Source organism: Lissotriton vulgaris, chromosome 7, assembly GCF_964263255.1.
Source record: "Lissotriton vulgaris chromosome 7, aLisVul1.2, whole genome shotgun sequence".
Lineage (NCBI taxonomy): Eukaryota > Metazoa > Chordata > Amphibia > Caudata > Salamandridae > Lissotriton > Lissotriton vulgaris.
The window spans coordinates 1,044,332,045-1,044,347,422 of NC_141695.1; the positions used below are offsets into that span (position 1 = coordinate 1,044,332,045).

The window sequence follows — 15,378 nt, forward strand, 5'->3', positions numbered from 1 at the left end:
GGGCGGATTGATACTTAGGTTTAGTTACTTTGTAGGAGTTCGTAATTTTTTAGTGGTATGCGTGATGCTCCCTCTGTTACGTCACGTGCTGCTAGTACCCTAGTCTTTATTAGAACCTTTTCTAGTTTGTTCAATGAGTGGTAATTGTATAAACCAAAAATTTGGTGTATACAATAATGTAGTCATGTGTCCTCCATTTGACCATATGCATTGTTGAGGCCTAAAAGAAGTGGAAATGCATACTTAATGTACAATTGGCATGCCTGGAATAGGTGGGGTACGTCAGGTGGTACGTCGTACTTAGGCTTAGTAAGTATTCTGGAATCAGAATGGAAGACTGGATTCGTGTTGATAAATAGTAAGTATTCGATCCGCAAATCCCTCGATACTACTTGTTGACCAGATGAGATTGGTCAATTTATTTATTGCAATTGTTGTTTACATAAGTGTTTTTTGACCGTTCTTTAAAAATATTTTATTTGTTTGACACCATCCATCAATGTTTGTCTCTTTCTTATATCTTTCCTGTTCAGCACCCAAGGGAAGGCAGACAGGGGTGCAGTCGGCGGGAGAACAACATCAAGAGGAGGACACCGACGCCAACTTTTCTGCTGGCCCTAGTAAGTCTTCTTGTTTTTAATAATAATTCTTATTCCATAACTTTTACTGCACCATATTTTTCCCAAACTATTGTTTCCGTTTCCTAATGCTATTTTGTACCAACAATTATCTTTCGATCTGTACTGTTTCATAAATCTTGTTATCCCTGCCTCTGCTATGATGACTCTCTTTACTACTACTACTATTAGTCTGTACTGTAGTAGTTAAGCTTGCCCAGTTGGCCACTCTTTATTTAAAAGGTTTGAAATAAAACTCAGATTCACCAGTAGCTCTAGCCATTGAGTCCAGTCCTTTGGGTCGTCCTCTTGTACTACTTCTAGTCTTATTGATCTTGAGTCTTTGTTAATCTTGAGGCTTTGGCAATTCACACCAACAAATGCCCAACCAGATTTACTACTATTTTGATATGATAGGACATGCTACTACTGTTGTAGGGATTTTGCACATACAGAACTTTGCACAAGAAAATAGGATGTTGGTGATGGGAGGTTGGACCTTCCTCACACACCTCAATCAGAAGTTCAGAACCCACCACAATCCCCTGCCTGACTAGTTATAGTAGTGTCTTGTCATAACTATTAGCTCTCAAACCCTCCCCCAAGATACCCAACAAGTAGACAACCCAGAACATAACACACTCAGCCTCTCAGCCGTGGAAGCAATGCACATGCACACCCTTCCTTTCGCTCGCTCACTCGTGTAAGTCCACACCAAATACCAAGTCTATGTAAGTTCAACATTTTTATTTTGAATTGACAAGCTCTGTACGTTGTTCTATAATGCAGCACCAACAGGAAAATCAATAACATTAAAACAATAAACATTGTTACACTTACTTACAGTTGGGAAATAAATCATGATAACTGAACAGTGGTGGAAGCACCACCATCCCTTAGGTAGGAATATGGTTTATATACATTTATAAATGAAGATCTCTGAGTGAATTCTGGGGACCCCGGCCCTCACCTTATAAGAACCTAGTACTGGTAGTTGTTGCATCATAAGCTCTGCAAAGCTCTGGTTCATAGAAGGGAATCTTCCGTCTATAATGCGAATAATTAAATGGTGCGAGTTAGGATATTACAAGCATTTCTCAACCGTGCCAAAAAGTGTAGCATTTATGGATAAGCAATATGGACTAACAGTACACCAGAACTTCATAAAAAAGAGGCATGGTAATGTTTTGGTTGACCTTGTTCGCAGCACTTAGACAGTAGCAGTATGAGGTCATGTAGGCTCAAAGGTGTCTTGTACAATAGGCTGCAAGGTAACGTCACATGTGCAAAATTAAAAGACACAAAGGTAAAATGGTTGCAAGGCTCGGGCTAACTAAGCAAAGGCTAGAATGACCCTAGGGACCATATATACCTACTAGTGTCTACACTACTACTACCTGAATTGTACTAGCGATGTATGTTGTATACTATGAACTAATTTTTCAATCTTGCAACTGACCAACAGGGGGAGGTGTATATGACGCCTAAAAATGTGTAATGTTTTCTAGGCGCACTACCGACTACCATTGCCGGGGCCAGCGGTAAAGGCGATGCGGATGGAGAGGATGCAGCAGTTGCCGATGGAGCGGTAGGGGGCCTTCCAGCACCAGTGGCGGGCGGTGGTAAGTTAAATTCATAATCCTTAACTATTGACATTACACTCACTGCAAGGGTATACTGTAAGTATACTGTACTGTTGAGACTTACGGCGCCATTAGGATGGCGGGCGGATTGCCCCTGCCGGGCCGGTGGTAGTCACCGCCGGCCCGGCAGGGGCAGACCTAACCTCCTGCTATCCCTGTAGAAAAGACCCCCGTCATATTACAATGGCTGGGGAGTCAGCGGGGATAAAAACCATCCGTCGATTTTCCACACAGTTGACATGTTGACCAGGCACTGGGGAGGAGAACTTTCTTGCACTGCTGATGTGCTACTTTCAATACCAGATGAACTGGAGGATGTGCTTGGAATGTGACTCCGTGCAGCTACACTGTCACTTTTACTACCACTACCTACTGAGATGGTTGAGCTGGATGTAGTAGGTCCCTGCCGGGCCTTTGAAAATATGGCAGCTGGAGGTCGTGGTGGTGTAACCTGTGTTGGTGGTATCCGTGCTACATCCCGCTCAGTAGCAGCCTTTCTGGATAGGGTGAGAATGTCGGTCTCCATCCCCTTTGGGGTGGGAGTGATGTGCGTGTTGACTGGCTCGTCTTCTTCAACATCATCCCCCTCTTCTACATCTACCTCGATAACTCTACGTTTTTCGGGAACCTTCCTTTTCAGAAGCATTGTCTTGTGGCGTGCATCACTCTCAGACTGAGCTGGTGGCTACCAAGTGGCATCACGATCATCAGACGCGGGGCTTGAAGAAGAAGATGATGGACTAAGCCTCCTTTTCCTTGCTGGTGGTCTTGAAGGCAATAAATCTTCCGAAACAGTGGTTTGCTCCACTTTGTCTGAAGGAAGCTCGATTTCCTGAAATGTCCCTACTTCAGGAGCAACAACTACTATTGTGGGCTGTTCTTGCGGCTGCTGCTGCTGTTCTTGCGGCTGCTGCTGTTCTTGCGGCTGCTGCTGTTTGTTCTTGCGGCTGCTGCTGTTGTTCTTGCGGCTACTGCTGTTCTTGCGGCTGTACACTTATCTGCTGATTTTCCTCCTTCGTTGATTGTGTACTACTTTGCGATAATGACATTTCAACATCGCTGCTAGTTAGTAGACTGGCTACCTCTGCGACACTCAAGGGCTTGGGCCTGGGTTGGTGGGGTAGGACCGCTGGTGCGGAGTTGCTGCTCCAGGCATAGTTCCCGGACAACGCTGCTGCAGGCGTAACTTTTTTGTTCCCCAAAAAAACATTGGCCGGCACACCAGTCGTGGTTCATGGCACATCCTTTTTCTGTTCCTTCTTCTCACCAGCAACTTTCTTGGTACTGGACTTGGTACCTTTCTTTGGGGCCATCTTCTTCAGATGTCAGGCAGGCCGCAGATGCACAACAAGTTGTGTTCACACGTGGACGTGATGCGCAGCAGATCTTCTGTCTGGCCGTCAGTACAACGGGTGATGATGATGACACCTCCTCCTCTGGCTTTTTGTGAACCTAAAAGCAAATACGCCAGGAGAAGAACATCAGTGAAATGGGGCATTTGTTGTTGTGGTTCAATTACTACTACTATACTAGTGCAAACAAAAGATATAGTCTAGCCATTTCTGAGGCTTTGTCAACAAGGGCTATGTTATACTACTGTGTACACACAGTACACTCTCAGGAAGGATAGGAAAGAGAATAAGAAAGAACCACCAAAATAAAAATGTAATGGAATTGAGGTGGACCCTATTTGCCATTAAATTATTTGAGCATCACATCATTCATGGAGCTGCTGCTGGCTAAGGGGGTGGATGGATGGAAGTAGTAAGCCAATATGAAAACCATGCAGGCCTATGTGGCAAAAGCAGGACACTAATAATTCCCACCAGCCACATGGCCAGGCCCAACATCAGAAGCCCACCCCAAACAAACACACTTCCCAACTCAATCCTATGCCATCCATGCCCTAAATGATGTCTATATTCAACAGACCACACAGAAACACTTGATTAATAAAGCTGTGGCTACCTCTTCTGAGCCTACTGGATGAAAGCAGGCCTGTTGGCAGACAAGGCCAGACAAGCATGCAGGCCTAGGCTTCATAATGGCCACCCGCCACATGGCCAGGCCCAACATCAGAAAGCCCACCTCAAAAAAACACATTTCCCAACTCAATCCAATGCTATACATGCCCTAAATGATGTCTAAATTCAACAGACCACAAAGAAGCACTTCATTAATAAAGCTGTGGCTATCTGCTCTGAGCCTACTGGATGAAAGCAGGCCTGTTGGCAGACAAGGCTAGACAAGCTTGCAGGCCCTTGCTTCAAAATGGCCACCAGCCACATGGCCAGGCCCAACAATAGAAAGCCCACCCACAAAAAAACACATTTCCCAACTGTAATGACCGGATTCTCAGACCAGATAAGATCAGCTCACCAGAGCACCACCAACCCGGCCAAAACGTAACCACTTCCCTCCTCAGGACCCATCTATCCAGGCACCTGGGTACCTACCTGAGGATGGGGAACTCGCAATATACAAGCTCATATCATCAGAAACACCACTAAATCTATAGGGATTACTAGGAATACTCACTGATTACTAAGGACGTCCATGCCCTACACCACACTCACACAATATAGTCTCGCGACCACATGGGCCCAGACCATTCTACCCTGGGGCAGTCCTGATTATATACCATTACACACTGGCCACAACCAGTGCTCTCTCAAGCCACAATCCGGTGGGTATAAATACCAGTATCCTCCCTGGTACTCGCTTAACAAGCCACAATCCTGTGGGTATAAACACCAGTATCCTCCCTGGTGCTCGCTAAACAAGCCACAATCCTGTGGGTATAACGCCGCATCCCAACGACGATCACTTTCCTATGAATACCTTCAGCTCTCTCTCTCTATGTTGGGAAGTTTCTCTCATTATTCACTAGAGGATCACTACTACAATATTATGAATAAAGGCCGAATTACTTAGTGTATAACTTATCCTCTTAGCTCAAGAGCTCCTCTCTCCCTAATTATTCAGTGGTCACTTACCTGATAGGGGGTCGCTTCCGTTCGTGCACTGACACCTGACTAGAAGAAAAGGTTACCTTCACTGTAACCCTTGATGCGCATGACAAGATCCCTTTTATATTTATTTATTATTTATAAGAATAAGGCATACACTGGTTCACTAAGAACTGGGGTATCTTTATTAACAACAACAATATAATACTGCACTATAACACATAGCCTGAAAAGTAAAATGGGAATAGACACATACACAGATCTGCGGGGTCTCTGTAAAGCTTTATTACTATACCACATCCACATGTAACTAACAGGGACTGTAAATAGCTAAAGAGGGAATGGATTATACTGCACACCGCTGAAAGGAAAAGGTTTAGCAACACAATAGGGACAAGGTTAATGTTTAAAGATAAAGGACAAATATCACCTGATTAGTATGAAGTCTTGCTCTAGCTGTCATCTGGGGTTCCTCTCTTGTCTGTGCCTTAGCTCGTCTTAGATCCTCCCCTGCACTCTTGGAAACGCAACTGCGCTGATCACTCTGCACTGGATTCCTCTCCCCCACGAACTCTCTCCACCTTCCAACTTCAGCCTAATTGTTTCTGCCGCTCTGATAACCGTTCGCTCCACTAGCTTCTTCACTCTGTCTGATTATCTCAGTTCCAATGTCCAATTCACTCCAGCTGCTCCCACAGATTAATCCACGATATAACTTCAGTCTCTTCCAAAAGGCATCACTTCAGACTCCAGCTGATCTCAACTCCTTCTGATAAGTAACTGCTTCTGACTGCTTCCTTCAGTTCCAAACATTATCTCACTTCTCTCTGTTCAAAACACCATCTGCTCACAACTGCTTCTGGTTTCTCTCTCTGGTTCCAGCTCACTGACTGTCTGTCTGTCTTCTCTCTGGTCCAAGCATCTTCTTCTTTCTCTGACTCCAACTGTTTCACTGACAAACTGACTAACTGACTTCTCTCTGTTCCAAGCATCCACTGTCTCTTCTCCTCTGCTCCAACTCCTTCTGCTTCCAACTCCACTCCTTCTCCTTCTCTGCTCCTTCTGATTCTGCAACTCAACTCAACTCCACTCCTTCTGATTCTCCACTCCTTCTGCAACTCAAGTCAACTCTTTCTGTTCCAATCATCGACTGGCTGACTCCGCCTCTGCACTTCACTAATATGGAATGCTGTCTTCTCATGGAAAGTTCCAGCCATCAGCCTGCCGCCCATCAGATCTCTGTACCACTCCGCGTCAAGGACACACACCCAGCCGGCCGGCCTTTTGTGGTGTCTTCGACACAAAGAATAATACAGCCTACCGATAAGGGCTGGCCCAGACTGGTTCTCTCCAAGTGAACAACAGCTCATAACTAAAACATTACCTTTACCCTGCAAGCATCTCAGTCTGCAGGGACAGAAAGCAAATTGGAGTCTCTCTAGTTCTGGGCCTTTTAGGCCTGAGAAGGATGAAATAACACTTAGCTCTGTCAGAGTACCTACACAAACCATACCAATATGTAATATAAAGTCAGGACTACAGGATCCACCCTCTACTATAGGTAGGATGATGAAAGGACACATAATTATGTCAAAGCCAATAGGCAATAGATGGATTAGAGTCAAGAATAAGGGATCTATCATCATATTAAGCAGCTATCCTCTAGTTTATGCTTCTAGGTCTGGAAAAAGGCCTTAAAAGGACCAACACGAGGCAAGAATAGAGATTCAAGATGGTAGCAAGCTTAAAGTCACCATCACTCGGAAGTAGAGCCAAAAACCCGGTCAGAACACCAACTCAATCCAATGCCATCCACGCCCTAAATGATGTCTAAATTCAACAGACCACACAGAAACACTTGATTAATAAAGCTGTGGCTACCTGCTCTGAGCCTACTAGATGAAAGCAGGCCTGCTGGCAGACAAGGCCATACAAGCTTGCAGGCCTATCCTTTAAAATGGCCAGCCACATGGCCAGACCCAACAACAGAAAGTCCACCCCAGAAAAACACATTTCCCAACTCAATCCAATGCCATCGATGCCCTAAATGATGTCTAAATTCAACAGACCACACAGAAACACTTGATTAATAAAGCTGTGGCTACGTGCTCTGAGCCTACTGGATGAAAGCAGGCCTGTTGTCAGACAAGGCCAGACAAGCTTGCAGGCCTAGGCTTCAGAATGGCCACCAGCAACATGTCCAGGCCCAACATCAGTAAGCCCACCCCCAAAAACACACATTTCCCAACTCAATTCAATGCCATCCATGCCCTAAATGATGTCTAAATTCAACAGACCACACAGAAACACTTGATTTATAAAGCTCTGGCTACCTGCTCTGAGCCTACTAGATGAAAGCAGGCCTGTTGGCAGACAAGGCTAGACAAGCTTGTAGGCCTATGCTTCAAAATGGCTACCAGCCATATGGCCAGGCCCAACAACAGAAAGCCCACCCACATATTTCCCAACTCAATCCAGTGCCATCCAGGCCCTAAATAATGCTTGAAAAGGAAATACATTCAAAAAACACCTAAGGAACAGTTGCTTCATCATGCACACACCCATGAGGCCATGACTAGCTCAGAGACTACTACTACCCACAGCATTTAAAAAAAAGGAATGATAGTTACCAAAATTAAATTGCAGTTGCAACAACTGCAATAACTACAATCAAACAGACACAACAACCACTTACTTGTAAAATATCCAATTCAGAAATCCTCAAATCCAATTGCAATGATGCAGCAGACAAAAATAGTGATCTTTCCAGATCAAAATCCAAAGGCAGAATGAGCATGAGATCGACAAAGCACTGGGAGGAGCCTGCTTGACAGGAACAGGAAGTTGGAGATTCTGTGGCACTTCCACCCTCTCCCTCCATTTTAAACAAGCATTTACAATGCAATGGTTTCGCCTTTGGAAAAGTTAGAGCTATTGGCATTGCTCATGACATTTCTTTTTTTGTTTTTACTTATAAATAAATGGCATTGTTATTTACATTGCCAACAGCTCTGAGAGAGAAACATTGAACATAGGGGGGGGGGGAATTTTGTGGGGATCACACTGGGGACAGAAGAAAAGAGCTGATAAACCTATGCACTCTCACGGAGTGAGAGACAAAATCCGAGACAATCCGAGACAAAAAAAGTCATTGAATAAGAAGCAAATAAATGAGATTGACAATAAACACAACCAATGGTAAGCAATGGACAGGTTGTAGGCACACAGTAGGCATTTTGCAATCAGACAAGTTAAACTACGTGGGCTGGACCACAAAAAGTAATGTGTTCACGCTGCGTCAAAATGTCAGGAAGTTAAGAAACAAGCATGGCCAGTACAAATAAGTATGACCTTAATGGGCTGCACTATCAAAGACACACTCATCACTCTGAACTCACATTAGCACTGTTCATCCCCTGCACTTGCACAGGGAAACCACTTCTCCTCCCCTGGCTTTCACAAACACCTCTCCTGTTGCACTCACATAGGCACACATCCTGTATCAGCACTTACACATGAAACCCCCCTGCCTCTGCACTCACAGATAGGCCCACCCGTCCTCCTACACCCACAGGCCCACCCCCTTCTCCTGCATCCACACAGGGCCACCCCCTTCTCCTGCATCCACACAGGCCCACCCCTTCTCCTGTAGAACACCACTCACCCCGCACTGGCACAGAAATCCCTGCACTCGGAGCAACACCCCTCGCGCCGCACGCATTCAGGTACATTGGCACAGACGCACCTCCCACCTCCGCACCTTAATAAAAACACTCCCTGCTGACTTTGGCAGTTTTAGAGCTATCACCTAGAGGTGTATAGACTCCGGATGCTGTGCCACCCGGTCCCTTGGGAAATGGCTGTTTTTGAAACCTCAAAATCAAACATAATTACGTTAAAGACCAGTGATCGGGCATTCGGAAGATATATTACCATAAAGAACATGACCCCAACATAAAATCTCTAAGAAGGGCTCAAATATATATTAATCGACCACTCATTCCAATAATAAGTGTAACCAAAACACGAAAAGGTTTAAACAGTGTAGAATGTATTGTGTTTTATTTCTCCAGCCTGCTACATATTTACCCTAACATTCTGTTCACTATTAAGATGGGCAAATAGTGGGCCACTGTAAATTATACATTTTAATGTGTCGGCAGCACAGCACTACATATGGGAAAAGTGATTACCACACAATATACAGCATATGCACACTCCATGAAGCAGCATAACATGCATGTAGTACTCCATAGATGTGTTAGCTTCATGAACAGTCACGCTGGTGATTGTTTTCCCAGTCTGGAAGGATGAGAGGCTAACATCACCAGCCAGGTTTGCACCATGTGACACACAATCTCAGACCACTTAGGACAACGGAAGCAAAAGAACAAACAATGGACGGAATGCTGAACAATGCAAACATTCACCCCCAGTCACAAGGATGTGGTAACTATGCAGCTGTCTTCTTTAAGGTGTAGGTAAAACCTCGAGAAAAAATGCAGTTATTATGGTGGTTAAAAGTTGAAAGTGCCTTGCTGTTGCCTGGCAACGAGATCCACCCACTAATCACGGGCCTCCGCAGTGCTCTGTCAGGTGTGCTGCTGAATTTGCACAGGTGGGCCAAACATCCAGTATTGACTCCCAAAATAAGACTTCACAATCTGTACAGCTTCGATTGGGAGCCGTGGGATTTGAGGGGAGACTCGCAATAAGCCACACACCTTGTTTCGATATGGAATATGACTGATGCGTGCTCAATGTGACCTGTGTCCAGCCATTCCTTGCCACTATCTGGAGCAAGCTTCCAGTGCCTTCAGCAGACTCCCTGCCACCTCGCAGAGAGCGGACCTTCAGTTCTGAGAGACAGCTCCCTCAAGGCAGGCAACAACACAGACAGCGGGTGGGGGTAGGCAGGCAGCAACACAGACAGCGGGTGGGGGTAGGCAGACAACAACACAGACAGCGGGTGGGGGTAGGCAGGCAGCAACACAGACAGCGGGTGGGGGTAGTCAGGCAGCAACACAGACAGCGAGTGGGGGTAGGCAGGCAACAACACAGACAGCGGGTGGGGGTAGGCAGGCAGCAACACAGACAGCGGGTGGGGGTAGGCAGGCAACAACACAGACAGCGGGTGGGGGTAGGCAGGCAACAACACAGACAGCGGGTGGGGGTAGGCAGGCAAAAACACAGACAGCGGGTGGGGGTAGGTAGGCAAAAACACAGACAGCGGGTGGGGGTAGGCAGGCAACAACACAGACAGCGGGTGGGGGTAGGCAGGCAGCAACAGAGACAGCGGGTGGGGGTAGGCAGGCAACAACAAGGACAGCGGGTGGGGGTAGGCAGGCAGCAACACAGACAGCGGGTGGGGGTAGGCAGAAAACAACACGGACGAATTTTAAAAGCATATTTTCTTTTTTTTTTTGCAGTAATGTGAATGCAAGCAGCATTGAGAAAACAACTGGTGCTAAGGCCAAGTTGACAGAGGAGTTTTTACACTGTGCTCTACATGAATATAGTTGCATTTTGTACCACTAAAAGTGAATGAGGTATAATTGATTTTGTGCATTTCATTGCGTCCGTTGTGCACTATGTTTTATCACCATCATGTAGTAAGCTGGTTGCAAACTAAGGGCAAAAAATGAGCATACAAAAACAGCTTCCTCTCAACAAGCATTAGATGGAAGATGGAAAACATGCACAAAAATAGTTTGCATTTTTAACCCATTTCATTCTGACCTCTAAATTAGGCCCCCTGACTGAAAACAAAATGCAACAGGAACCTGTGCTTGAAAGCTCACAAAAATAAACGTAAGTCACCCAAGGCAAACATGTTTCAGTCTATCACCAATGATACCTCACTGAGACTGCTTTTCAACAAGCTTGGCTAGGGCGGTTGGAAGAGGGAGCAAAGTGTCTTGCGGCTTTCACCAGAGAGTGCTCTGTGCACTTACACCGGTTCTGGCTGTTCACTTTGTTTTGCGGGTGAATCAACTCGCAGCTTTCCCGGTGTGGCTGGGTGTTTCCATTCTCCGGTGTGCCTTAGGTTGTACTAGTATATCCAGCTGGATGTCAGTCATTGACCCCTCTACTTTTCTCTGTGTAGGACAGAGGCTTGGGGTTCGCACCTTGCCTGGCAGCGTTGTTACACGCAGTAATCTCTTCTCATTGGTGGTTACTGACCTTCCACACACTACTGGTTCTTTTCCTCCCAACGCCTGTTCCCTTGTCACTGAGGAACTCTCCTTGTGGACTAACTGGGAGGGCCTCTGTGAGTGGCGCGATGTCTTCCAACGGGTCTATATCCGAGTCTGCGGCAGCTGACGTGTTCTCAGCTCCCTGCGGACTGCGCTTTACTAGATACGAGGCTCCTAGTTGGTGGGAATACTTTCCCTCTTCTCGGTACTGCACGGTGCAAATGAGGAGATCCAGGCAGGTCGCTTCTCATTTGCGCTTCTTGTTGCTATGTACTGTACATTGTCAAAACCAACAGTCCCCCTGTGGGCGCGTTTTTTTTTTTGAAGGACGGCCTTTCACCTGGTGTCTCTCTCCCCGGGACTCTCACTAGGGCATCGGCAGTCGCAGCCAGGTAGGCGCTATCGGAAGACTCAGTTTGCGCTATGGAGAGTTATTTTATTTTTTCCGGTCCAGGCCATGCTGGGGCACAATGTGAAGTTCAGTGTGCTGACAAGGGGTGAAGAGGCTACGGTGGCCAGCCGTTCCTGATTGATGCTTTCCGCCCCTTGCAGGACACCGCTTCTCTCTCTGGGCTGCCGGGGGAGGGGGGGACTCGAGCTGGCGCTGCCGTCCGCTTGCTCCGTTGTATGGAGCAGAGTTCCTTCTCTTTTCTGCGGGTGGGGTCCGAAAGTACACTGCACCTGAGGCAGTCCCCACAGTCTGCTCCTCTCCTTCGTTGCTCTCCCCACCCGCCACAGTCTTTCATTACACGCGCTGCGCGAGGCGGGGAGGGGCGGAGTTATACTGCGGGTGGGCTTCGCTTGCTCTCTTGGGTGTCCAGAAGCTTCCCCTCAGGCTGCGGGGAGCTCCTTTTGAAGTTCACCCCACCACTGCAGCCTCACGTCAGATTAGGACACTACAGCGACGACCTGCGGAGCCACGCAACACCCGAGCAACACAGCACTCACCGTGGGCGGAGGCGCGGGGCTGCAGCTGCAGTCGCAGCCAGGTAGGCGCTATCGGAAGACTCAGTTTGCGCTATGGAGAGTTATTTTATTTTTTCCGGTCCAGGCCATGCTGGGGCACAATGTGAAGTTCAGTGTGCTGACAAGGGGTGAAGAGGCTACGGTGGCCAGCCGTTCCTGATTGATGCTTTCCGCCCCTTGCAGGACACCGCTTCTCTCTCTGGGCTGCCGGGGGAGAGGGGGGACTCGAGCTGGCGCTGCCGTCCGCTTGCTCCGTTGTATGGAGCAGAGTTCCTTCTCTTTTCTGCGGGTGGGGTCCGAAAGTACACTGCACCTGAGGCAGTCCCCACAGTCTGCTCCTCTCCTTCGTTGCTCTCCCCACCCGCCACAGTCTTTCATTACACGCGCTGCGCGAGGCGGGGAGGGGCGGCGTTATACTGCGGGTGGGCTTCGCTTGCTCTCTTGGGTGTCCAGAAGCTTCCCCTCAGGCTGCGGGGAGCTCCTTTTGAAGTTCACCCCACCACTGCAGCCTCACGTCAGATTAGGACACTACAGCGACGACCTGCGGAGCCACGCAACACCCGAGCAACACAGCACTCACCGTGGGCGGAGGCGCGGGGCTGCAGCTGTCCTACTCGGCAACACCTGCCCGGCAACGTCCTCCGCTTCTTCCGGGGCTCCCTCCAGGCAGGCCACGGGAGCCCCGCGTGGGCCGCCATACTTCTTGTGGGCCGCCGTCTTCCTTCTTCCCCTGTGCGGCGGGGGGGCGGGCACTTCCGGCCGGCCGCGCTAGGATTGGCCGGCCGGCCGGCTGAAGAAACCTCGGAGAAAACCTCGGAGAGGACGAGGGGTGCGGGCGGGAGAGGACGAGGGGGGCGGGAGAGGACGAGGGGGGCGGGAAAAGGACACGGACGTCGGGAGGGAGGCGGGAAACGTGGGGACGGCGGGAGGAGGGACACAAGGCAGGACAGCAGCAAGCACGGCCCGGCCGGACCAGACTCGGGGGCGTTCCCGGCGTCGCGTGACATCGCAAAAGCCAAAGAATCTCGGGAACGCCCCCGTGTCTGGTCCGGCATTGATGGACAGGCCCCTCGTCCAATGGCTAGGCTCCATTTATGGAGCTAGCCAATTGGACGGGGGGGCGTGTTCCATAGTGCCTTACTGTACTCAATAGATTTCTCTGGAGGAGGAGCCTAACGGCTCCGCCCCCCAGCAAAACCTAAAAAGGACTCCTTGCACAAAAAAGGAAAGCCACATGTCAATCTGAGGAGTTTTTTTCATCCGAATTATCATTTGCAGAAGGTTTTATGCTGCTAGAGCTGATATTCTTTTACATGTTCGAGTTCTCGAGCTTCATATTACTTCTGCCGAAGTTGATGGCGCGTCCAAAATGACGTGTTCCCGTTCTCTCGCTCCCTGTTGCTTTGGATATGACGTGTTTGGGTTCTCTCGCTCCTTGTTGCGTTTGATATGACGTGTTCGCGTCCTCACGCTTTCGCTCGCGGTGGAGAATGATTTGTTCGGGTTTTCTCGCTCCTTGTCGCGTTCGATATGACGTGATCGCGTCCTCACGCTCTCGCTCGCAGTGGAGAATGACGTGTTCAAGATCTAATACTCTTGTGGTGCATGATCTCGAGACGAATGATGTGATCGCGGGCGCGAACTCTCGGAAGATAGCGCAAAATGGCTACCAACAATCCAACATCTCGTGGAGCACGTGACCGGATCGGGAAAACTTGTCGGCAAACGCTGGGATCCAGGTAAGGCGATCACACGCAAGAGAACGTATTTTTACAGCACAAGCATGAAAAAACATTCCGGTTCGCAGCGGGTCGCGAAAATTTGGGCATTTCCGCGCTCTCCGCGGAACGCGAAAATGTCAAATTATTGCAATTTCCACAAGCGGAACGGAATTTGACGCCCATGCCTACTTTGTAGTCTGGTTGATGTGAACAATTCGGCCACTGCAGCTGCAAAGATATTTCTTCTTTTAAAATGCACAGCAATCAGGCCCGGTTTTCTTTCACTGTCATCGATACTCGGGGCATAACTGAACTACAACCCATTTTCCCCTTTCCATTGTTACCTTTTTCTTGTGGCTCTGTGGTTGGGGATCCCCCCTAGGCAGCGTTCCCCAAGCAGAGATCTGCACAGTAGACGCAGGGGATACTTTGGAGTGGGCGCCCAGGGAAAGGCCGAGTACACCACTCCCCCCAAAAAATGATCTGTCTTTCTGCCACCCTGTCAGTGCCATTTGAAGGGTTATCCCTAATCATCCCCGCCCCATTGAGGGGGATCGGGGAGGGGGAGTAGAGAGGGCACCAGCAGATCACCAAAGAGATGTTCTGTGTTTAAAAACAAAAATAAGTGGGGGTGGCTCACACCCAGCAATGGCCTTTTTTGGTATTCATAAACTACCAATTAATAGTAAGTTTATGAGCACGGAGACTTCGCAATCTAGCCAGAGGACTCTGCACATAAATGGATAGACCTGTCCTATCTTTATGTGCAGAGTTCTTTGTTTCAACTTCAGATTCTCCACAGTCATACACCTACTCTTAACTTGTAGTTTGTGAATACCAAAAAAAACATAAACTTGCACAAAAGTTTAAATTTACCTTTGTGAATATGGCCCTGCATGTTTTGTTCTGGGCCCTGTTGTGCTGCGGGTGATAGGCCCATCCACACAAATAAGGTACTGTTTTTATCAGACGTTTAGCAACACTGGATGATCAGCATTTTCTGAATCCGTGCTGATTCTGGAACTTTACACAAGCATAAGCTTTGCAGGCCATTTGGGACTTTTCTGGATGTCTATTTTCAGAAAAGACTGATATTCTTTTTATTTGGGTGGCAACCAAGCCTTGGCCTAAAAACCTCAGGTACCCACATCGCCTACATGGGCAATTGCAAGGAAAATATTTTTTTTTGTTTCATATTTATTTATTGAGAAAAAGAAATTAACAATACATAAAAACAAGAATATGTATACAATATTCTAAAATAA

The 15,378-nt window shown here is 47.8% G+C and overlaps 1 protein-coding gene across 1 annotated transcript in view; it reads left to right on the plus strand.

Annotated features, from left to right (window-relative positions):
* Nucleotides 1–2,123: 2,123 nt before the first annotated feature.
* The window catches only part of PKD2L2 (polycystin 2 like 2, transient receptor potential cation channel), a 1,643,803-nt gene continuing 1,630,548 nt past the window's right edge, over nt 2,124–15,378 (plus strand). The window contains exon 1 of the mRNA XM_086929456.1: nt 2,124–2,239. The gene's annotated coding sequence lies outside the window, so the exon portion shown is untranslated. The remainder of the gene's footprint in view (nt 2,240–15,378) is intronic.